The sequence below is a fragment of the Dendropsophus ebraccatus genome, chromosome 12 (genome assembly GCF_027789765.1).
Source record: "Dendropsophus ebraccatus isolate aDenEbr1 chromosome 12, aDenEbr1.pat, whole genome shotgun sequence".
In the NCBI taxonomy this organism is placed as follows: domain Eukaryota; kingdom Metazoa; phylum Chordata; class Amphibia; order Anura; family Hylidae; genus Dendropsophus; species Dendropsophus ebraccatus.
Genome location: NC_091465.1, coordinates 2,363,068 through 2,388,969, shown reverse-complemented (window position 1 = coordinate 2,388,969; position 25,902 = coordinate 2,363,068). Strand labels below are relative to the sequence as shown.

The following is a 25,902-nucleotide window of genomic DNA, read 5'->3' as shown; positions in this document are numbered from 1 at the left end:
ACTCCCAGGGTGTGCGGCCCTGTCACTCCCAGGGTGTGCGGCCCTGTCACTCCCCTGGTGTACGGCCCTGTCACTCCCCTGGTGTGCGGCCCTGTCACTCCCCGGGTGTGCGGCCCTGTCACTCCCAGGGTGTGCGGCCCTGTCACTCCCAGGGTGTGCGGCCCTGTCACTCCCCTGGTGTGCGGCCCTGTCACTCCCCGGGTGTGCGGCCCTGTCACTCCCCGGGTGTGCGGCCCTGTCACTCCCCTGGTGTGCGGCCCTGTCACTCCCCTGGTGTGCGGCCCTGTCACTCCCCAGGTGTGCGGCCTGTCATTTCCCGGGTGTGCGGCCCTGTCACTCCCCAGGTGTGCGGTCTGTCATTTCCCGGGTGTGCGGCCCTGTCACTCCCCGGGTGTGCGGCCCTGTCACTCCCCGGGTGTGCGGCCCTGACACTCCCCAGGTGTGCGGCCCCGTCACTCCCCTGGTGTGCGGCCCCGTCACTCCCCTGGTGTGCGGCCCCGTCACTCCCCGGGTGTGCGGCCCTGTCACTCCCCTGGTGTGCGGCCCTGTCACTCCCCAGGTGTGCGGCCCTGTCTGGTGTAATAAGTGGGATTTCTTGCCTTATAAATGGGGTCGGGACCCTCCGTTGTGTTGTGCAGCAGTCCGGTGGATACACGGCCGATAGTTCTACTGAATAGACCGTTAGAATTTGTATTATGGCAAGAAATAAGCAGCAGAGAGAAGAAAAACGAGCGGCCGTTATTACTGTAAGAAATGAAGGTCAGTCCGAGAAACTGGGAAAACTGGGAAAGTCTCCAAGTGCAAAAACCATCAAGTGCTACAAAGAGACTGACTGATATGAGGAGCCCAGGAGAGGAAGAGCAAGGGTCACCTCTACTGCGGAGGAGAAGATCATCAGAGTCACCGACCTCAGAGATCACAGGTAACAGCAGCTCAGAGACCAGGTCAGTGCCGGCACACAGAGATATAGCAGCAGAGACATCTCTACAACAACTGGTAAGAGGAGACTGTGCAGCAGAGACATCTCTACAACAACTGGTAAGAGGAGACTGTGCAGCAGAGACATCTCTACAACAACTGGTAAGAGGAGACTGTGCAGCAGCAGCAGAGACATCTCTACAACAACTGGTAAGAGGAGACTGTGCAGCAGCAGCAGAGACATCTCTACAACAACTGGTAAGAGGAGACTGTGCAGCAGCAGAGACATCTCTACAACAACTGGTAAGAGGAGACTGTGCAGCAGCAGAGACATCTCTACAACAACTGGTAAGAGGAGACTGTGCAGCAGCAGAGACATCTCTACAACAACTGGTAAGAGGAGACTGTGCAGCAGAGACATCTCTACAACAACAGGTAAGAGGAGACTGTGCAGCAGAGACATCTCTACAACAACTGGTAAGAGGAGACTGTGCAGCAGAGACATCTCTACAACAACTGGTAAGAAGAGACTGTGCAGCAGAGACATCTCTACAACAACTGGTAAGAAGAGACTGTGCAGCAGAGACATCTCTACAACAACTGGTAAGAGGAGACTGTGCAGCAGCAGCAGAGACATCTCTACAACAACTGGTAAGAGGAAACTGTGCAGCAACAGCAGAGACATCTCTACAACAACTGGTAAGAGGAGACTGTGCAGCAGAGACATCTCTACAACAACTGGTAAGAGGAGACTGTGCAGCAGCAGAGACATCTCTACACCAACTGGTAAGAGGAGACTGTGCAGCAGAGACATCTCTACAACAACTGGTAAGAGGAGACTGTGCAGCAGCACCAGAGACATCTCTACACCAACTGGTAAGAGGAGACTGTGCAGCAGAGACATCTCTACACCAACTGGTAAGAGGAGACTGTGCAGCAGAGACATCTCTACACCAACTGGTAAGAGGAGACTGTGCAGCAGAGACATCTCTACAACAACTGGTAAGAGGAGACTGTGCAGCAGAGACATCTCTACAACTGGTAAGAGGAGACTGTGCAGCAGAGACATCTCTACAACAACTGGTATGAAGAGACTATGCAGCAGCAGAGACATCTCTACAACAACTGGTAAGAGGAGACTGTGCAGCAGCAGCAGAGACATCTCTACAACAACTGGTAAGAGAAGACTGTGCAGCAGCAGAGACATCTCTACAACAACTGGTAAGAGGAGACTGTGCAGCAGCAGCAGAGACATCTCTACACCAACTGGTAAGAGGAGACTGTGCAGCAGCAGAGACATCTCTACAACAACTGGTAAGAGGAGACTGTGCAGCAGCAGAGACATCTCTACAACAACTGGTAAGAGAAGACTGTGCAGCAGCAGCAGAGACATCTCTACAACAACTGGTAAGAGAAGACTGTGCAGCAGCAGAGACATCTCTACAACAACTGGTATGAAGAGACTGTGCAGCAGAGACATCTCTACAACAACTGGTAAGAGGAGACTGTGCAGCAGCAGCAGAGACATCTCTACACCAACTGGTAAGAGGAGACTGTGCAGCAGAGACATCTCTACAACAACTGGTAAGAGGAGACTGTGCAGCAGAGACATCTCTACAACAACTGGTAAGAGGAGACTGTGCAGCAGCAGAGACATCTCTACAACAACTGGTAAGAGGAGACTGTGCAGCAGCACCAGAGACATCTCTACACCAACTGGTAAGAGGAGACTGTGCAGCAGAGACATCTCTACACCAACTGGTAAGAGGAGACTGTGCAGCAGAGACATCTCTACACCAACTGGTAAGAGGAGACTGTGCAGCAGAGACATCTCTACAACAACTGGTAAGAGGAGACTGTGCAGCAGAGACATCTCTATAACAACTGGTAAGAGGAGACTGTGCAGCAGAGACATCTCTACAACTGGTAAGAGGAGACTGTGCAGCAGAGACATCTCTACAACAACTGGTATGAAGAGACTGTGCAGCAGCAGAGACATCTCTACAACAACTGGTAAGAGGAGACTGTGCAGCAGCAGCAGAGACATCTCTACAACAACTGGTAAGAGAAGACTGTGCAGCAGCAGAGACATCTCTACAACAACTGGTATGAAGAGACTGTGCAGCAGAGACATCTCTACAACAACTGGTAAGAGGAGACTGTGCAGCAGCACCAGAGACATCTCTACAACAAATGGTAAGAGGAGACTGTGCAGCAGAGACATCTCTACAACAACTGTAAGAGGAGACTGGCAGCAGCAGCAGAGACATCTCTACACCAACTTGTAAGAGGGAGACTGTGCAGCAGCAGCAGAGACATCTCTACAACAACTGGTAAGAGGAGACTGTGCAGCAGAGACATCTCTACAACAACTGGTAAGAGGAGACTGTGCAGCAGCAGCAGAGACATCTCTACAACAACTGGTAAGAGGAGACTGTGCAGCAGCAGAGACATCTCTACAACAACTGGTAAGAGGAGACTGTGCAGCAGAGACATCTCTACACCAACTGGTAAGAGGAGACTGTGCAGCAGAGACATCTCTACAACAACTGGTAAGAGGAGACTGTGCAGCAGAGACATCTCTATAACAACTGGTAAGAGGAGACTGTGCAGCAGAGACATCTCTACAACTGGTAAGAGGAGACTGTGCAGCAGAGACATCTCTACAACAACTGGTATGAAGAGACTGTGGCAGCAGCAGGAGACATCTCTACAACAACACTGGTAAGAGGAGACTGTGCAGCAGCAGCAGAGGACATCCTCTACAACAACTGGTAAGAGAAGGGACTGTGCAGCAGCAGAGAGACATCTCTACAACAACTGGTAAGAGGAGACTGTGCAGCAGCCAGAGACATCTCTACAACAACTGGTAAGAGGAGACTGCTGCAGCAGCAGCAGACATCTCTACAACAACTGGTATGAAGAGACTGTGCAGCAGAGACATCTCTACAACAACTGGTAAGAGGAGACTGTGCAGCAGAGACATCTCTACAACAACTGGTAAGAGGAGACTGTGCAGCAGCAGCAGCAGAGGAACATCTCTACAACAACTGTAAGAGCGAGACTGTGCAGCAGCAGAGACATCTCTACAACAACTGGTAAGAGGAGACTGTGCAGCAGCACCAGAGACATCTCTACACCAACTGGTAAGAGGAGACTGTGCAGCAGCAGCAGAGACATCTCTACAACAACTGGTAAGAGGAGACTGTGCAGCAGCAGCAGAGACATCTCTACAACTGGTAAGAGGAGACTGTGCAGCAGAGACATCTCTACAACAACTGGTAAGAGGAGACTGTGCAGCAGCAGAGACATCTCTACAACAACTGGTAAGAGGAGACTGTGCAGCAGCAGAGACATCTCTACACCAACTGGTAAGAGGAGACTGTGCAGCAGAGACATCTCTACAACAACTGGTAAGAGGAGACTGTGCAGCAGAGACATCTCTACAACAACTGGTAAGAGGAGACTGTGCAGCAGCAGCAGAGACATCTCTACAACAACTGGTAAGAGGAGACTGTGCAGCAGCAGAGACATCTCTACAACAACTGGTAAGAGGAGACTGTGCAGCAGCACCAGAGACATCTCTACACCAACTGGTAAGAGGAGACTGTGCAGCAGCAGCAGAGACATCTCTACAACAACTGGTAAGAGGAGACTGTGCAGCAGCAGAGACATCTCTACAGCAACTGGTAAGAGGAGACTGTGCAGCAGAGACATCTCTACAACAACTGGTAAGAGGAGACTGTGCAGCAGAGACATCTCTACAACAACTGGTAAGAGGAGACTGTGCAGCAGCAGCAGAGACATCTCTACAACAACTGGTAAGAGGAGACTGTGCAGCAGCAGAGACATCTCTACAACAACTGGTAAGAGGAGACTGTGCAGCAGCACCAGAGACATCTCTACACCAACTGGTAAGAGGAGACTGTGCAGCAGCAGCAGAGACATCTCTACAACAACTGGTAAGAGGAGACTGTGCAGCAGCAGAGACATCTCTACACCAACTGGTAAGAGGAGACTGTGCAGCAGAGACATCTCTACAACAACTGGTAAGAGAAGACTGTGCAGCAGCAGAGACATCTCTACAACAACTGGTAAGAGGAGACTGTGCAGCAGCAGAGGACATCTCTATCAACAACTGGTAAGAGGAGACTGTGCAGCAGCAGAGGACATCTCTACAACAACTGGTAAGAGGAGACTGTGCAGCAGCAGAGACATCTCTACACCAACTGGTAAGAGGAGACTGTGCAGCAGAGACATCTCTACAACAACTGGTTAAGAGGAGACTGTGCAGCAGAGACATCTCTATAACAACTTGGTAAGAGGAGACTGTGCAGCAAGAGACATCTCTACAACAACTGGTAAGAGGAGACTGTGCAGCAGCAGAGACATCTCTACAACAACTGGTAAGAGGAGACTGTGCAGCAGCAGCAGAGACATCTCTACACAACTGGTAAGAGGAGACTGTGCAGCAGAGGACATCTCTACAACTGGTAAGAGGAGACTGTGCAGGCAGAGACATCTCTACAACAACTGGTAGAAGGAGACTGTGCAGCAGCAGAGACATCTCTACAACAACTGGTAAGAGGAGACTGTGCAGCAGCAGAGACATCTCTACAACAACTGGTAAGAGGAGACTGTGCAGCAGAGACATCTCTACAACAACTGGTAAGAGGAGACTGTGCAGCAGAGACATCTCTACAACAACTGGTAAGAGGAGACTGTGCAGCAGCAGCAGAGACATCTCTACAACAACTGGTAAGAGGAGACTGTGCAGCAGCAGAACATCTCTACAACAACTGGTAAGAGGAGGACTGTGCAGCAGAGACATCTCTACAACAATGGTAAGAGGAGACTGTGCAGCAGAGACATCTCTACAACAACTGGTAAGAGGAGACTGTGCAGCAGCAGAGACATCTCTACAACAACTGGTAAGAGGAGACTGTGCAGCAGCAGCAGAGACATCTCTACAACAACTGGTAAGAGGAAGACTGTGCAGCAGCAGAGACATCTCTACAACCAACTGGTAAGAGGAGGACTGTGCAGCAGAGACATCTCTACAACAACTGGTAAGAGGAGACTGTGCAGCAGAGACATCTCTATAACAACTGGTAAGAGGAGACTGTGCAGCAGAGACATCTCTACAACAACTGGTAAGAGGAGACTGTGCAAAAATTCTAAAACTAAGGGGCCAGCAGCAGAGACATCTCTACAACAACTGGTAAGAGGAGACTGGTGCAGCAGCAGAGACATCTCTACAACAACTGGTAAGAGGAAGACTGTGCAGCAGCAGCAGAGACATCTCTACAACAACTGGTAAGAGGAGACTGTGCAGCAGAGACATCTCTAAACAACTGGTAGAGGAGACTGTGCAGCAGCAGCAGAGACATCTCTACAACAACTGGTAAGAGGAGACTGTGCAGCAGCAGAGACATCTCTACAACAACTGGTAAGAGGAGGACTGTTGCAGCAGCAGAGACATCTCTACAACAACTGGTAAGAGGAGACTGTGCAGCAGCAGCAGAGACATCTCTACAACAACTGGTAAGAGGAGACTGTTGCAGCAGCAGAGACATCTCTACAACAACTGGTAAGAGGAGACTGTGCAGCAGCAGCAGAGACATCTCTACAACAACTGGTAAGAGGAGACTGTGCAGCAGCAGCAGAGACATCTCTACAACAAACTGGTTAAGAGGAGACTGTGCAGCAGCAGAGACATCTCTACAACAACTGGTAAGAGGAGACTGTGCAGCAGAGACATCTCTACAAACAACTGGTAAGAGGAGACTGTGCAGCAGCAGCAGAGACATCTCTACAACAACTGGTAAGAGGAGACTGTGCAGCAGAGACATCTCTACAACAACTGGTAAGAGGAGGCTGTGCAGCAGAGACATCTCTATAACAACTGGTAAGAGGAGACTGTGCAGCAGCAGCAGAGACATCTCTACAACAACTGGTAAGAGGAGACTGTGCAGCAGCAGAGACATCTCTACAACAACTGGTAAGAGGAGACTGTGCAGCAGCAGAGACATCTCTACAACAACTGGTAAGAGGAGACTGTGCAGCAGAGACATCTCTACAACAACTGGTAAGAGGAGACTGTGCAGCAGCAGAGACATCTCTACAACAACTGGTAAGAGGAGACTGTGCAGCAGCAGAGACATCTCTACAACAACTGGTAAGAGGAGACTGTGCAGCAGCAGAGACATCTCTACACCAACTGGTAAGAGGAGACTGTGCAGCAGAGACATCTCTACAACAACTGGTAAGAGGAGACTCTGTGCAGCAGCAGAGACATCTCTACAACAACTGGTAAGAGGAGACTGTGCAGCAGAGACATCTCTATAACAACTGGTAAGAGGAGACTGTGCAGCAGCAGCAGAGACATCTCTACAACAACTGGTAAGAGGAGACTGTGCAGCAGCAGAGACATCTCTACAACAACTGGTAAGAGGAGACTGTGCAGCAGCAGAGACATCTCTACAACAACTGGTAAGAGGAGACTGTGCAGCAGAGACATCTCTACAACAACTGGTAAGAGGAGACTGTGCAGCAGCAGAGACATCTCTACAACAACTGGTAAGAGGAGACTGTGCAGCAGCAGAGACATCTCTACACCAACTGGTAAGAGGAGACTGTGCAGCAGAGACATCTCTACAACTGGTAAGAGGAGACTGTGCAGCAGAGACATCTCTACAACTGGTAAGAGGAGACTGTGCAGCAGCAGAGACATCTCTACAACAACTGGTAAGAGGAGACTCTGTGCAGCAGCAGAGACATCTCTACAACAACTGGTAAGAGGAGACTGTGCAGCAGAGACATCTCTATAACAACTGGTAAGAGGAGACTGTGCAGCAGAGACATCTCTACAACTGGTAAGAGGAGACTGTGCAGCAGAGACATCTCTACAACAACTGGTAAGAGGAGACTCTGTGCAGCAGCAGAGACATCTCTACAACAACTGGTAAGAGGAGACTGTGCAGCAGAGACATCTCTACAACAACTGGTAAGAGGAGACTGTGCAGCAGAGACATCTCTACAACTGGTAAGAGGAGACTGTGCAGCAGCAGAGACATCTCTACAACAACTGGTAAGAGGAGACTGTGCAGCAGAGACATCGCTACAACAACTGGTAAGAGGAGACTGTGCAGCAGAGACATCGCTACACCAACTGGTAAGAGGAGACTGTGCAGCAGCAGAAACATCTCTACAACAACTGGTAAGAGGAGACTGTGCAGCAGAGACATCTCTACAACAACTGGTAAGAGGAGACTGTGCAGCAGAGACATCTCTACAACAACTGGTAAGAGGAGACTGTGCAGCCGCAGAGACATCTCTACAACAACTGGTAAGAGGAGACTGTGCAGCAGCAGAGACATCTCTATAACAACTGGTAAGAGGAGACTGTGCAGCAGCAGAGACATCTCTATAACAACTGGTAAGAGGAGACTGTGCAGCAGCAGAGACATCTCTACAACAACTGGTAAGAGGAGACTGTGCAGCAGAGACATCTCTACAACAACTGGTAAGAGGAGACTGTGCAGCAGAGACATCTCTACAACAACTGGTAAGAGGAGACTGTGCAGCAGCAGAGACATCTCTACACCAACTGGTAAGAGGAGACTGTGCAGCAGCCTTCATGGTGTAATAGCTGCTAGGAAACCACTGCTGAGGACGGGCAACAAGCAGAAGAGACTTGTTTGGGTAAAGAACACCAGGAATGGACATGAGACCAGTGGAAATCTGCGCTTTTGGTCTTATGAGTCCAAATCTGAGATCTTTGGCTCCACCCACCGTGTCTTTGTGGGACGCAGTAAGGTTACAAACCCACTTGCCGGATCTGCAGCGAGTCTCCTTGCTGCGTTTTTGCAGGGAGACTCGCTGCAGATCCTGGCCCTATACTTTCAATAGCAGAGAAACTCGCAGCAGGGATGTACATCCCTGCTGCGATTTTGTCTGAAGCCCGCCCCCATTAACCCCCCGGCCGCCGGACATTATACATTACCCGGTCCCCGTTCCTGCTTGCTTCGGGGCTCCCGGTGTCTTCACGGCCCGCCCGGCCAATCAGTGCGCTGCGGCGGGGCCGCGCACTGATTGGCCAGGCGGAACGTGCCGGGAGCCGCTGAAGCAAGCAGGAGCCGGGATCAGGTAATGTATATCGCCCCCGGCCGCACGATCACCCCCAGCCCTGCAGCCCTCGACCGCATGATCGCCCCCAGCCCCCGGCCGCATGATCGCCCCCAGCCCCGCAGCCCCCGGCCGCATGATCGCCCGCAGCCCCCGGCCGCACGATCGCCCCCAGCCCTGCAGCCCCCGACCGCATGATCGCCCCCAGCCCCCGGCCGCATGATCGCCCCCAGCCCCGCAGCCCCCGGCCGCACGATCGCCCCCAGCCCCCGGCCGCACCGATCGCCCCCAGCCCCGCAGCCCCCGGCCGCACGATCGCCCCCAGCCCCCGGCCGCACGATTGCCCCGCAGCCCCCGGCCGCACGGCCGGGGGCTGCAGGCGATCATGCGGCCGGGGGCTGGGGGCGATCGTGCGGCCGGGGGCTGCGGGCGATCGTGCGGCCGGGGGGCTGCGGGCGATCGTGCGGCCGGGGGCTGGGGGCGATCGTGCGGCCGGGGGCTGGGGGCGATCATGCGGCCGGGGGCTGGGGGCGATCGGGGCTGCAGGGGGGCGGCCAGGATATACATTACCTGATCCCGGCTCCTGCTTGCTTCAGCGGCTCCCGACACGTTCCGCCTGGCCAATCAGTGCACTGCCCCGCCGCGGAGCCCCGAAGCAAGCAGGAACGGGGACCGGGTAATGTATAATGTCCGGCGGCAGGGGGGTTAATGGGGCGGGCTGCAGACAAAATCGCAGCAGGAATGTACATCCCTGCTGCGAGTTTCTCTGCTATTGAAAGTATAGGGCTGGGATCTGCAGCGAGTCTCCCTGCAAAAACGCAGCAAGGAGACTCGCTGCAGATCCGGCAAGTGGGTTCGTAACCTAAAGGTGAATGGTGAACATGCCTGGTTGCCACCGTGAAGCAGGAGGAGGAGGTGTGATTGTGTGTGGGGGGGGGGGGGGGGGGGGGAGGCTTTGCTGGCGACACTGTTGGGGATTTATTCAAAATTGAAGGCATACTGACCCAGCCTGGCTACCACAGCATCTTGCAGCGGCCGCTATTCCATCTGGTTTGCGTTTAGTTGGACCATCGTTTATTTTTCAACAGGACAATGACCCCAAACCCCTCCAGGCTGTGTAAGGGCTATCTGACCAAGAGAGTGATGGGGGGGCCATGAGATGGTTTGGGGTGCGCTGGACCGCAGAGTGAAGGCAAAAGGGCCAACAAGTGCTGAGCATCTCTGGGAACTCCATCAAGACTGTTGGAAAACCATTTCCGGTGACTATAAGCTCATCATGAGAATGCCAAGAGTGTGCAAAGCAGGAATCACAGCAATAGGCGGCTACTGTGAAGAACCTAGAATATAAGACAGATTTTCAGTTGTTTCACACTTTTTTGTTCAGTATATAATCCCACATGATAACTATATAATTCCACATGTGATCATTTATAGCTTTGATGCCTTCAGTGTGAATCTAAATTTTCATAGACATGAAAATACAGGAAACTCTTTGAATGAGAAGGTGTTTCCAAACTTTTGGTCTGTACTGAATATGTGCGACGTCCAGGTAAACCTCTATGTTAGACAAGTAGGGCTCTGTCTGTCAGATTGGTAACATAGGTGCTGTAAACCATGTCTGCGTGCGGGAGCCTGGCATCCTAGATATAGCAGTGCAATGTGCTGCAGAAGTATGCCTATTCTCCTGGTCCCTGCTGCGATGGGGCCTCTGGCCACTAGGATGTGCATGTGACTAAATGCTGGATTTTTAGAGGCAGCTTGTTTTCACCTGCCCCTCCTTGCCTAAGCATTGTTGCATTCCTGCAGTGAAATGCAACTGGTTGAATAGCGCAGCGGGTCCCCACTGGCTTTATGTTACACATTAGTGACACCATAACTCATTTCCCTGTGGAGCTGGTGCACGCCGATGACAGGAAAAGATTTTGGCATCATGGACATACCCTTCTAAAACGTAATCTTTCTCATTAAATTAAGGTTTCATTTTCTGGTCCACAACTTCTTCACGTGAAGACTGCCTTCCTGGTGTTCATGGGGATTTTCACTGGCACATTATTTCCTCCAGAAACAATCCCTATAATACACCGGTTAGTCATGGTAAGATAATCTAAAAAAAAAGTTGGTCTTTGAAAGTGAGCGATAATTATTTCCAGAATTACCTCATTAAGGAAGAAATAAAAAAACTGCCTAATTGAGTCGCAATCACACTCATTGTGCAATCTGGTTCCCTGGAAGGCCGAGGGAGGCAAAGCAAAACACTTCTGTCTCATCATAGGGGAAAACGCACCATGACACTATGTAGATTGGGTTTTCGGAGAGGTCCACCCAGCTAGGAGGCCATTTTTCACTACAATAAGTATTAGCCGTAATACACAGCCCGATATGCTGAATAAGTAAGCCCGAATCTGCTAGAGCAGCCCATGCTTACAGAGCCCTTGCTTTAAAGGGGTATTCTGGCCTGTATAGAGAATAAAGCTGTTACTTACCTCTCCACACTCCTCCGGTGTTCTCCTGGCTTGTTTCCCGCTCACCGAGCCTCTTCTGATACTTCCGGACTCCATCTCTGTAGACTGCTCAGCCAGTCACTGGCCGCAGCTCAGCCCCATCTTGGTCAGTGATTGACTAACAGGCCAGGAGGATGGGCGGGGAGAGGTAAGCCGCAGGTTTATTATTCTCTATATACTTTCATCATCCATCAGCCGATATCACACAGAGCAATGCCGGCCGGCAGGCGATTCTCAAACAGGTTGAAATACAATGATCAGCAGATGATCGGCTCCTTGGTTGATCGTTGTCTTTATTACACGGTGCAATATGTGCCTGACGTGGCAGATAATCACCCCATGTAATAGGACAATAGGAAAGCCAAGCACTGCCATCAGAAGATTCCTTGGGGATTGTGAGGGATCACAGCAGTGACAACTATCCATGTCTGACACAACACATCTGATTTATAGGTATGTGGTTGGAGTACTGCAGATCAGTCCATGTCACCCTGTAAACCAATGTCAGACCCATCACAATATTGAAACAAGACTGGGATATGGGCCAAACCAAAATATCCCTATTTATATTTCATGGCCACTATTGGGTTAGGCACTGATTTACAGATTAGCCTAACATACCGGTATCAAATGATACTTACCTGTGCTGGTGCCCCTGCCATGCAGCGTCGCTGATCACCTTCATCCACTTGTCTTCTGTTGAAAAATGCCCGCTTAGCCAATCAGTGACTGGCTGAGCAGGTGATAGCACGGGAACTGGGAGATACAGGAAACCAGAGAGTGATCATGACCGGTGAAGCTGCGGCTGTAGGGGCACCAGGACAGGTAAGTATTACTTGATTGTTATGTTTTTACCACCCCCTGCCCTCTCTGGTTTATTATGTTTGCTCGGAGTACCCTCAAGAGTAAGGAGTAACATCAATTTATGAACTTGCCACATAGTGGTATAAAGGGGTACTACAAGTGAATACAAGAAACAGTCATTTTAACACAAGTAACTAAGAGGCAAATGAATACAACATAGTCACTGGCATTCTTCCTTTAGTAGCGGAATCATCTATTTCTCTTCCCATTTCCTATACAGCAATCTAAGTGCTTTCAAATAATTGTCCTATTCATTCTGTTTGTGAACACATATATGTGACAACATGCGGGAAAATATCTTACCAAGTTAGGTCAGAGACCTCTGAAGCTGGAGGCTGTTTTCATTGCATGAAGTGCCAAGACCTTAGCGTCCTCCCCCTGTAGCACGGCTCTGCACTGTATGGGGGAATGGATGGTAGACATCAATGGAGGTTTGTATTACTTACAGTGTCAGTCTACGGGGAAGTTTTACTTTCTTTGTCGCCTTTTGCCGCTCCCTGGATGGGGTCACTGTATATCTGGGAATCAGGTCTAATAATACCATTCTATTTGTTCAGCTGTAGGGAACATTGTGCCAGACATCAGAAGAGGGAGCCGGAGTTTCCGTCCCATTCTCTAAACTTCTAAGAAGTGGGGTAAAGTTTCCAGTACTCAAGGCTGTTCAAGTAATGTAATCCTGAACTCCATGGGCACACCTTACACACATAATATATACGCGTCCAGGTAATCCCGTCAGCCGCCATCTTAATGCGCAGGTCTTGTGGAGTCTTATCCCCTGTAACACAATCTCCATTGTACCTACACAACATATCGGCCCTTACTGACAGAAGTGACAGCTTGTAGTCTTCTGCTATAGGACAAGAGGCAAACTACTGGCAAACTGCGTACATGTACATGAATGGGGGACAACAAACTGATGGCGTAACCATTAAAGGAATCAGACAACGAAAACTTCTTTACGTTACACATATTTTTTAAGAATTTTGCTGATGTTTTCCCAAACTCCCAATTTACCATTTGTAGTTTAAAATGAGGGCCCTGACCACAAGAGCTTACAATCTATATAACGTTACCCTGACATCTTGCAGTTTCCATTCTTCCTGCTTTGCTCAGATCACTTTGAACAATGTCCTCCTTATCATCACAGAAAGGAGTACAATGAAAGCGGAGCCTATACAACTGCCTGCGACATCTACGCCCTTTGTAAATCTAGACAACTAGAAGCGGTTGGTACTTAGAATAGGAAACCCGAAAAAAATGACTCTTTGGTTAATAAATCTGTCGGTTGTGCCGGGTTTTAAAGGACACACCCATGACACGCCCACTTGGCAGCTTTTTGGCCAAAAATGACAGGTTTGTCAGGTTTTTTTTTTTTTATTGTGGCATGTGACGTTATTTATAAGGTTGGTACACTAAACCGACACAAAAATGGACAAAAAAACAACAATTTTCTCCCAGAAACAACTGGAGGTGAAAATAAATAGACTGCTCCCCTAAGAAATAGGCACCCATGACCCTTACTATAGGGGACTGAATCTTCTTCTCTTCCTTCCTGGACTCTGATGCTACTAAGAAGTTGGCTACCCAGTCCCAGCTGCCAACCATCCATCTGGTAGTGACAATTATTCAAGGACTATCACTCCCCGGGCCTATCCTGTTTGTCACGACACCTCTACAGCTTCAGGTTAGCCTTCTACAGAGGAGATCTCCCTCTACAGTCAGCCAGACTTCACCAATCCTGTTTCCTTGAGTTTGGCCTCTGGTTGTGGGTTCTCTTCCATAGGGTTCTCATTGTCTTCTCACCTGCCTGTCGGAGGTTCTTATAGTTTCTCACCCCCTTTGCCAGAGACTGTTGGGCCTATCTCCACAAAATGCCGCTAACACGCCACACGCAAAAAGAAGGCTGAGACGCTGCTGCTCCATCTGATCTTTTACGTGGGACATCTCATGGAAGAGGCTATCCACTATCCCTGCCTGAATGTATAAAAGGGATTATTCAAGATTAGGAAAAAAAACAGCACCACCCTGTCCCCAAGTTATGTGTGGCATTACAATTCAGCTCAATTCTTCAGTGGATTGCACAACCCCACACCCAAAGTGGCCATGATTTTCTTACCCTGGGTACCCCTTTAAAGACAGAACCTGAAGGAGGTTTATTGAGAAGTTTACTTTGCTGGCTGGAGCTGGATTCTTCTTTATGGAAAAGTGAGACCAGTGAGACCATTTGTTTCAAACAGTAACTGTACATAAACCAGGGTAAATGTAAGGATGTGACCGAGTGGCAGAAAGGGGCTACATGTTTGGCCGTGCCCATGGCCATACTGTGAGTGAAGTTGCTGGATTTCATGGTGTTTCGCAGTGGACTGTCCATGTCTACATACAGTGGTGTGATACACGTGGCCGCGAAACACATCAGCATTGTGGTTGGAAGAGGATCCCAACTGAGAGGGATCAGAGATGACTTTAATGGCTTGTGGATCATAATCCCTTCCAAACCTGCCAAGAATTGCTGCAGTTAGTGAATGAAGGTCCTTCCCGACCAATGCCACAGGTTATCGAGGCCAGAGGCCGAGTCACACTAAATTAAATGACGATTTTTGTCTGGTGAGCTTAGCATAAAGTGACGTCTCTCTGAGAAAAGCATGAAGTAAACATTATTAGATATATGTGCAGTGATATAGGTTATATACCTCATATACGTATATAAGTCAGTGACCTTGCATGATATATTTTATGACTTGATAGAAATTATGGCACTTCCCTCAGACTACTAGACGCCTAGAACTGGAAATCGAATATATGACCCATAAACATGACAACATGGGATAATGTAGACTTTATATGTTTGGTAAAAGAACCTAAAAGCCCTTAATCCGGAGGAGTAGCAAATAGCCTGTCACCTGGTTCGTATGAGCGGTTACTCCTGTATCCCTGACGGGCTGTCTTGAAGTAAACTTTTCCAACTTGATATTTAACATTAGAGCACAATAAGCCCCCATGATGCTGATCTCCAGACTAGTGACCAGAGCCCAGACTTTTGGATTGCGTGAGCCTACAATCAGATGCAAATCTGTGGGAGCAATGGTTGGAAGATGCCTAACACTTGCCATGCAGTTTGGCCTGTCCCCCCTCATTGGAGGCATGTACAGCTTGGTGTGCAGCGGCTGTAGGAAAATCATCTAGACACAAAGCTTGGAAAATGTTTATCTGAAAATCCCTCCTTACCACTTTTACACATCAACAACACAATGAATTCAAAGATATCTGCCCTGACCAAACAGGGGATGGATGCCAAGAAATGGACACCTTCATCCCTTCTGCCAAGGAGAAAATACTGACTTGGGGACATAGTTGTAGGTGTGTTGGTCACCCTGAGTACCGTAAAACTCTTGCCCTGCATATCCCCCACTATTTGTGGCCAACCCTACCCAGGCATATCTGAGACTTTGTATCAGACTGTACTTCCTGCGCCCAGAACAAGGTTCCAGAACCCTGCCGGCGTTTGCCGCCTCTTCCCATATACCCTAGCAACATATCACTATGGACTTGATGACTTCCACCTTCTGCTGGCTGTGTAGATTGTGGTGAATCGTGCATTTTGCTCCCTGTTCTGCCTCCACCCCACCCAGTCTGGGTTTCCTCCTTCAGGGCTGCAGTTCCAGGGGTGCCCCCATAATAACACACATACACGCAAGAAAGTAGCTGTGTTTTTTTTCAGTCATGGATAGCCTCTTTAAGTTCACACATCCCTGTGTGACATTATTATTATTATTATTATTATTTATAAAGCGCCCTTGATTCTAGAGCACTACACAAGCGAAAGGGGTTAACAAACAACTACCTATTTACCACTGTATTGCCCGCACACCTATGCCTGAGCAGTATTGTGGTTCTGCCATAGTGAACGCGTGACGTTGCGGACCTGCAATCCCATATCTGACATGTGCCTGACCCTTGTGCACCTCGCTGACGCTCCTGTTCATGGACTGCCGACACTGAACCCGTGCCGGTATTCAGCTGATTTGTCATCCTGCTGTTACCAGAACCTGAAGCTCTGACCAGTCGACATGGAGGTGCAACAGTGATCGCAACATCAGAACATGTCACACGTGTCTAGCCTTTAGAGTATCAAAGTGGTTAGCACCCTCCAGCATTACACATGGGTTGTTTGAAGGCTAGAAACCCATTTGGTCAGGACATGACTCTCAGAGGACTCTCTCTGTTGAAAACATAAGTTGGAGAACGATAATCGTACAGAATAAACCAGAAAATATTTTTTCTTTGCTTCACGTAAGTCACAGGCGGCAGCCTCCCACTTCTGGCATATTGTAAAATTACAAAACTAACCACAATTGATGGAAATAAAACAGAGAAAACCCTGAGTGAGTGCAGCAGCCATTCCTCCCACGTGTATGAGCGCAGCTCCGGCAGTAACCGCAGGCCACTAGAAGAAGGTTCCTGCCAGCCGTCTCCCACCACAGGCGGTGTCACGGTGGTCTGGATCTACATGAGGATGAGGCGAGTGGACTCATGGCTGCCAGGACGTGCTCAGCGGCTGTGTGCATGCAGACACTAAGTGACGAGTAAATATTAATGTATGGGGGAAGTTCCTGGTTGCTTTGCCCCGTAGGGATAAATCACAGATGAAGAATGTGTCCATCTGCTTTACTCCCTTTTCCTAGCATTTAAAGGGATTTTCCAGTTAAGTGTTAATAAAGCTTTAAGTTTTACTGTCATTTCCAGTAAGTTTTGACTTGTCTTTAGCCATGTAAAAAATGACTGATCACACCAGGTCTCCCTCCTGATCCGGAGATACAGCCGTCAGCTCTGGTGATGAGAGATGTGCTCGGACCGGCACTTGTGGTGGTGATATAGACACATGGACAGGGCCATATGGTGATGGTGTGAACCTTATCCACACTGACAAACCTGTTAATCATTGATCGGGGGGGAGGGCAGTGGCAGCACCTAATAAATGCACCGGACACACCTGTTATAGTGCTGGGCACACACCTGTCATAGTGCTGGGCACACACCTGTCATAGGGCTGGGCACACACCTGTCATAGTACTGGCCACACACCTGTCATAGGGCTGGGCACACACCTGTCATAGGGCTGGGCACACACCTGTCATAGTACTGGGAACACACCTGTCATAGTGCTGGGCACACACCTGTCATAGTGCTGGGCACACACCTGTCATAGTACTGGGAACACACCTGTCATAGTGCTGGGCACACACCTGTCATGGTACTGGGCACACACCTGTCATAGTGCTGGGCACACACCTGTCATAGTGCTGGGCACACACCTGTCATAGTGCTGGGCACACACCTGTCATAGTGCTGGGCACACACCTGTCATAGTGCTGGGCACACACCTGTCATAGTGCTGGGCACACACCTGTCATAGTGCTGGGCACACACCTGTCATAGTGCTGGGCACACACCTGTCATAGGGCTGGGCACACACCTGTCATAGTGCTGGGCACACACCTGTCATAGGGCTGGGCACACACCTGTCATAGGGCTGGGCACACACCACCAGCTTCAATATGCAACTTCCACTAAACTATAAGACAGAAACAGCCTGTCCGTCTCTTTATTAGGGGGGCAGCATGACAAGCTGTGTAACTTTGTATTCTTTCCAGCTGCCATAAAGTGCACACATTGATCACATTTACTAAAACTGTAAGTGCAAACTTAGACTAGACAGTCTGTAAATGTGTCGGATCAGGCTGTTTGATAAATCTGTCGCACTTACAGACTCTCTAGTTTTTTGGTGCAAAGTTTACACCATCTATTACTATTTCTGTTTTTTTGTGCAAAATAGACTACGCCCCTTATTGATCAGGTGGAAACGTTTCTGAAAGAGGTGGAAATATATCTAAAATGCACAATAATTGTGGAGAAAATTCCCATGCGCCACTTTTTTAGCCAAAATTCTGGCAGAGACACATTGGTAAATCTGGGCCATACACGAGCGAGGAGTATGACCCCAGAGCGGCCGTCCACACACAAGGTAACACCCTGGACTAGATGTACACCTATTAGTCTGGCACATATGAGGTTTAGCATGTTTATTATGTCTTCTAGGTCTTATAAAATGGTGCAGCCTGAAATGCCCCAATGTGCTCCAAAGTTACACCAGATTTTTGCTGCTGGATTTTGGTGCAATTTCCGCCAATAGAAGGTGTCCAATTAGAATACGCAGCAGCGGAGGATTGGGTGGCTGTGGACCCATGTCAGCCGGGATCAGGGCACAGGCGCTATCTCAATGGGAGTGTCCGGACCTATCCCCACAACCCCTTTTATTGATCACATAATCATTCACATAATTTACCCAAACTGATCCGTTTTAGCAGGAGAAAGGAAGTGAAATCCTTCACATGGTGCCACTCCAATAAAAGCCCATAAACCAGCTGACACCCAGGAAAAGTCCCGATGACAGGCATGAGGTCAGCGCGGTGAAGGGCGGCATTCTGATACTAATAACCAGCTTCTTTGTTGTGTGCAGTGGATTTTCCCACTATAATGTGACACGTCATCCAGACACCAAGGAAGAAGAGGCCTGAGCCCTCTCCCCCCGGTGACTCCCCTCATGGCGGTCCATAACACCTGCTGCGGGATCCACTGTGGCCTGTAGAGAGGATTGTGAGAGTCCCTATGACCTGGCCGGCACACTGGATCAGGTTATGGACAGTAGATGACATGTGATCGCCGGCTGATCCAGGGATTACTCTGATCGCCATTGGAGTCAGGAAGGAACTTTCTCCCTGTGATGGGCAGCACTGTAGGTTTCTGTAGGCTGAAGCTTATTACCTATGTCCCTGTGTCAGGCACTCACCTGCTGATAACTTATGAGCTCTGACGTTCACGGCTTCTAGGGGGCATCAATCGGCGGGGTCACACTGCGATTCCTCCGTCACAAGTATCCTGCCAGGAAAAAACAGAGCAAGCGCGGGTTACAAGAGAGAAGAAACGCAATGATAAATCCCACCAGAGTATTTATACAGGACTCCGGATTATTAGCGAGAACCAGGAGCGGAACAGACACAGCAGAGAGAGACGTGGACCGACACTACACTACGAGAACCTAAGGCATCGCCACCCGGCACCACAGTACAGAGATACAGGGACTCTTCCTGTGGTGTCCTTGTCTGAGCAATAAGGTTCCATAGTCCCCAGAGCTGCTGCAGTCCTGTTATAGATCTGACCCAGTAGTCGCCAGATCAGGCTCATCACTTGCTGCCTGTCCTGACCTTGGCCTGTTACCTCAGCTCCACCTGTCCTGACCTCCGCCTGTTACCTCAGCTCCACCTGTCCTGACCTCCGCCTGTTACCTCAGCTCCACCTGTCCTGACCTCCGCCTGTTACCTCAGCTCCCCGGGGGCCGGATAGTGATGTGTAGTCCCCGGGGTGGGGGATAGTGATGTGTAGTCCCCGGGGGCCGGATAGTGATGTGTAGTCCCTGGGGTGGGGGATAGTGATGTGTAGTCCCCGGGGTGGGGGATAGTGATGTGTAGTCCCCGGGGTGGGGGATAGTGATGTGTAGTCCCCGGGGTGGGGGATGGTGATGTGTAGTCCCCGGGGTGGGGGATAGTGATGTGTAGTCCCCGGGGTGGGGGATAGTGATGTGTAGTCCCCGGGGTGGGGGATGGTGATGTGTAGTCCCCGAGGTGGGGGATAGTGATGTGTAGTCCCCGGGGTGGGGGATAGTGATGTGTAGTCCCCGGGGTGAGGGATAGTGATGTGTAGTCCCCGGGGTGGGGGATAGTGATGTGTAGTCCCCGGGGTGGGGGATGGTGATGTGTAGTCCCCGGGGGCCGGATAGTGATGTGTAGTCCCCGGGGTGGGGGATAGTGATGTGTAGTCCCCGAGGTGGGGGATAGTGATGTGTAGTCCCCGGGGTGGGGGATAGTGATGTGTAGTCCCCGGGGGCCGGATAGTGATGTGTAGTCCCCGGGGTGGGGGATGGTGATGTGTAGTCCCCGGGGTGGGGGATAGTGATGTGTAGTCCCCGGGGGCCGGATAGTGATGTGTAGTCCCCGGGGTGGGGGATAGTGATGTGTAGTCCCCGGGGGCCGGATAGTGATGTGTAGTCCCCGGGGTGGGGGATGGTGATGTGTAGTCCCCGGGGTGGGGGATAGTGATGTGTAGTCCCCGGGGTGGGGGATAGTGATGTGTAGTCCCTGGGGTGGGGGATAGTGATGTGTAGTCCCCGGGGTGGGGGATAGTGATGTGTAGTCCCCGGGGTGGGGGATAGTGATGTGTAGTCCCTGGGGTGGGGGATAGTGATGTGTAGTCCCCGGGGTGGGGGATAGTGATGTGTAGTCCCCGGGGTGAGGGATAGTGATGTGTAGTCCCCGGGGTGGGGGATAGTGATGTGTAGTCCCCGGGGTGGGGGATGGTGATGTGTAGTCCCCGGGGTGGGGGATAGTGATGTGTAGTCCCCGGGGTGGGGGATAGTGATGTGTAGTCCCCGGGGTGGGGGATGGTGATGTGTAGTCCCCGAGGTGGGGGATAGTGATGTGTAGTCCCCGGGGTGGGGGATAGTGATGTGTAGTCCCCGGGGGCCGGATAGTGATGTGTAGTCCCCGGGGTGGGGGATGGTGATGTGTAGTCCCCGGGGTGGGGGATAGTGATGTGTAGTCCCCGGGGTGGGGGATGGTGATGTGTAGTCCCCGGGGTGGGGGATAGTGATGTGTAGTCCCTGGGGGCCGGATAGTGATGTGTAGTCCCCGGGGTGGGGGATAGTGATGTGTAGTCCCCGGGGGCCGGATAGTGATGTGTAGTCCCCGGGGTGGGGGATAGTGATGTGTAGTCCCCGGGGTGGGGGATAGTGATGTGTAGTCCCCGGGGTGGGGGATAGTGATGTGTAGTCCCCGGGGTGGGGGATAGTGATGTGTAGTCCCCGGGGTGGGGGATAGTGATGTGTAGTCCCTGGGGTGGGGGATAGTGATGTGTAGTCCCCGGGGTGGGGGATAGTGATGTGTAGTCCCCGGGGTGGGGGATAGTGATGTGTAGTCCCCGGGGTGGGGGATAGTGATGTGTAGTCCCCGGGGTGGGGGATAGTGATGTGTAGTCCCCGGGGTGGGGGATAGTGATGTGTAGTCCCCGGGGTGGGGGATAGTGATGTGTAGTCCCCGGGGTGGGGGATGGTGATGTGTAGTCCCTGGGGTGGGGGATAGTGATGTGTAGTCCCCGGGGTGGGGAGTAAACAATTGACCATCTGGTGTGATTTCATAAAGAGCTGCTGTAAAGAAAACTGCTGTAAAACATCCTGCTGTCTATGATAGAAAGTAGTCAGATCACACAGACCGCGCAGACCGCTCAGATCACACAGGACGTGTATGGGGCCCCGCAGAGCGGTCAGATCACACAGGACGTGTATGGGGCCCCGCAGAGCGCTCAGATCACACAGAACATGTATGGGGCCCCGCAGAGCGGTCAGATCACACAGGACATGTATGGGGCCCCACAGAGCGCTCAGATCACACAGGACATGTATGGGGCCCCGCAGAACGCTCAGATCACACAGGACATGTATGGGGCCCCGCAGAGCGCTCAGATCACACAGAACATGTATGGGGCCCCGCAAAGCACTCAGATCACACAGGACATGTATGGGGCCCCGCAGAGCGGTCAGATCACACAGGACATGTATGGGGCCCCACAGAGCGCTCAGATCACACAGGACTTGTATGGGGCCCCGCAGAGCGCTCAGATCACACAGGATATGTATGGGGCCCCGCAGAGCGCTCAGATCACACAGGACGTGTATGGGGCCCCGCAGAGCAGTCAGCTCACACAGGACGTGTATGGGGCCCCGCAGAGCGCTCAGATCACACAGAACATGTATGGGGCCCCGCAGAGCAGTCACATCACACAGGACATGTATGGGGCCCCGCAGAGCGGTCAGATCACACAGGACATGTATGGGGCCCTGCAGAGCAGTCACATCACACAGGACATGTATGGGGCCCCGCAGAGCGGTCAGATCACAGAGGACGTGTATGGGGCCCCGCAGAGCGCTCAGATCACACAGGGCATGTATGGGGCCCCGCAGAGCGGTCAGATCACACAGGCCGTGTATGGGGCCCCGCAGAGCGGTCAGATCACACAGGACGTGTATGGGGCCCCGCAGAGCGGTCAGATCACACAGGACGTGTATGGGGCCCCGCAGAGCGCTCAGATCACACAGAACATGTTTGGGGCCCCGCAGAGCGCTCAGATCACACAGAACATGTTTGGGGCCCGGCAGAGCGGTCATGTGACCCCCTTCCACCCTCCATAATGTCCATCAGAACTGGGGTGTGGAGCAATGGAAGAAGGTGCCCGATGTGATGGGTCACGTTCTCCATCACGTGGACGGCCGGGTGCGTCACTTACCTGGGGGAGTTGGGGTTCGGGGGGATCACAGGGTTATGATGTTGAGGTTCGGGGGAGATCACAGGGTTATGATGTTGGGGTTCGGGGGATCACAGGGTTATGATGTTGAGGTTCGGGGGAGATCACAGGGTTATGATGTTGGGGTCTGGGGGGGATCACAGGGTTATGATGTTGGGGTCCGGGGGGGGATCACAGGGTTATGATGTTGGGGTTCGGGGGGGGGGATCACAGGGTTATGATGTTGGGGTCCGGGGGGATCACAGGGTTATGATGTTGGGGTTCGGGGGGATCACAGGGTTATGATGTTGGGGTCCGGGGGGATCACAGGGTTATGATGTTGGGGTCCGGGGGGGATCACAGGGTTATGATGTTGGGGTTCGGGGGGATCACAGGGTTATGATGTTGGGGTCCGGCGGGATCACAGGGTTATGATGTTGGGGTCCGGGGGGGGATCACAGGGTTATGATGTTGGGGTTCGGGGGGGATCACTAGGTTATAATGTTGGGGTCCGGGGGGGATCACAGGGCTATGATGTTGGGGTTCGGGGGGGATCACAGGGTTATGATGTTGGGGTTCGGGGGGGATCACAGGGCTATGATGTTGGGGTTCGGGGGGGGGATCACAGGGCTATGATGTTGGGGTTCGGATGGGATCACAGGGTTATGATGTTGGGGTCCGGGGGGATCACAGGGTTATGATGTTGGGGTCCGGGGGGGATCAGTAGGTTATAATGTTGGGGTCCGGGGGGATCACAGGGTTATGATATTGGAGCCCAGGGGGGGATCACAGGGTTATGATGTTGGGGTCCGGGGGGATCACAGGGTTATGATGTTGGGGTTCGGGGGGATCACAGGGTTATGATGTTGGGATCCGGGGGCGATCACAGGGTTATGATGTTGGGGTCCGGGGGGATCACTGGGTTATGATGTTGGGATCTGGGGGGATCACAGGGTTATGATGTTGGGGTTCGGGGGGATCACAGGGTTATGATGTTGGGGTTCGGGGGGATCACAGGGTTATGATGTTGGGGTCCGGTGGATCACAGGGTTATGATGTTGGGGTCCGGGGGGATCACAGGGTTATGATGTTGGGGTCCGGGGGGGATCACAGGGTTATAAGGTTGGGGTCCGGGGGGATCACAGGGTTATGATGTTGGGGTTCGGGGGGGATCAAAGGGTTATGATGTTGGGGTTCAGGGGGATCACAGGGTTATGATGTTGGGGTCCGGGGGGATCACAGGGTTATGATGTTGGGGTCCGGGGGGATCACAGGGTTATGATGTTGGGATCCGGGGGGGATCACTGGGTTATGATGTTGGGGTCCGGGTGGATCACTGGGTTATGATGTTGGGGTCCGGGTGGATCACTGGGTTATGATGTTGGGGTTCGGGGGGATCACAGGGTTATGATGTTGGGGTCCGGGGGGATCACAGGGTTATGATGTTGGGGACCGGGGGGATCACAGGGTTATGATGTTGGGGTCCGGGTGGATCACAGGGTAATATTGTTGGGGTCCGGGGGGGATCACAGGGTTATGATGTTGGGGTTCGGGGGGGATCACAGGGTTATGATGTTGGGGTCCGGGGGGATCACAGGGTTATGATGTTGGGGTTCGGGGGGGATCACAGGGTTATGATGTTGGGGTTCGGGGGGGATCACAGGGTTATGTTGGGGTTCGGGGGGGATCACAGGGTTATGATGTTGGGGTCCGGGGGGATCACAGGGTTATGATGTTGGGGTTCGGGGGGGATCACAGGGTTATGATGTTGGGGTCCGGGGGGGATTACTGGGTTATGATGTTGGGGTCCGGGGGGGGATCACAGGGTTATGATGTTGGGGTCCGGCGGGATCACTGGGTTATGATGTTGGGGTCCGGGGGGGGGATCACAGGGTTATGATGTTGGGGTCCGGGGGGATCACTGGGTTATGATGTTGGGGTCCGGGGGGATCACTGGGTTATGATGTTGGGGTCCGGGGGGATCACTGGGTTATGATGTTGGGGTCCGGGGGGATCACTGGGTTATGATGTTGGGGTCCGGGGGGATCACAGGGTTATGATGTTGGGGTCCGGGGGGGATCACTGGGTTATGATGTTGGGGTCCGGGGGGATCACTGGGTTATGATGTTGGGGTCCGGGGGGATCACTGGGTTATGATGTTGGGGTCCGGGGGGATCACAGGGTTATGATGTTGGGGTCCGGGGGGATCACTGGGTTATGATGTTGGGGTCCGGGGGGATCACTGGGTTATGATGTTGGGGTCCGGGGGGATCACAGGGTTATGATGTTGGGGTCCGGGGGGGATCACTGGGTTATGATGTTGGGGTCCGGGGGGGATCACAGGGTTATGATGTTGGGGTCCGGGGGGGATCACTGGGTTATGATGTTGGGGTCCGGGGGGGGATCACTGGGTTATGATGTTGAGGTTCGGGGGGATCACAGGGTTATGATGTTGGGGTCCGGCGGGATCACTGGGTTATGATGTTGGGGTTCGGGGGGGGGATCACAGGGTTATGATGTTGGGGTCCGGGGGGATCACTGGGTTATGATGTTGGGGTCCGGGGGGATCACTGGGTTATGATGTTGGGGTCCGGGGGGATCACTGGGTTATGATGTTGGGGTCCGGGGGGATCACTGGGTTATGATGTTGGGGTCCGGGGGGATCACAGGGTTATGATGTTGGGGTCCGGGGGGGATCACTGGGTTATGATGTTGGGGTCCGGGGGGATCACTGGGTTATGATGTTGGGGTCCGGGGGGGGATCACAGGGTTATGATGTTGGGGTCCGGGGGGATCACAGGGTTATGATGTTGGGGTCCGGGGGGGGATCACAGGGTTATGATGTTGGGGTCCGGGGGGGGGATCACAGGGTTATGATGTTGGGGTCCGGGGGGATCACAGGGTTATGATGTTGGGGTTCGGGGGGGATCACTGGGTTATGATGTTGGGGTCCGGGGGGATCACTGGGTTATGATGTTGGGGTCCGGGGGGATCACTGGGTTATGATGTTGGGGTCCGGGGGGATCACAGGGTTATGATGTTGGGGTCCGGGGGGGATCACTGGGTTATGATGTTGGGGTCCGGGGGGATCACTGGGTTATGA

General features: G+C 52.0%; 1 protein-coding gene across 5 annotated transcripts in view; it reads right to left on the bottom strand.

Moving 5' to 3' along the window:
• The window catches only part of TNFRSF9 (TNF receptor superfamily member 9), a 66,845-nt gene that overhangs the window by 39,111 nt on the left and 1,832 nt on the right, over nt 1–25,902 (bottom strand). For all 5 annotated transcript variants that reach the window (XM_069947744.1, XM_069947745.1, XM_069947742.1 and 2 more), the window contains exon 2: nt 19,258–19,346. The gene's annotated coding sequence lies outside the window, so the exon portion shown is untranslated. The remainder of the gene's footprint in view (nt 1–19,257; nt 19,347–25,902) is intronic.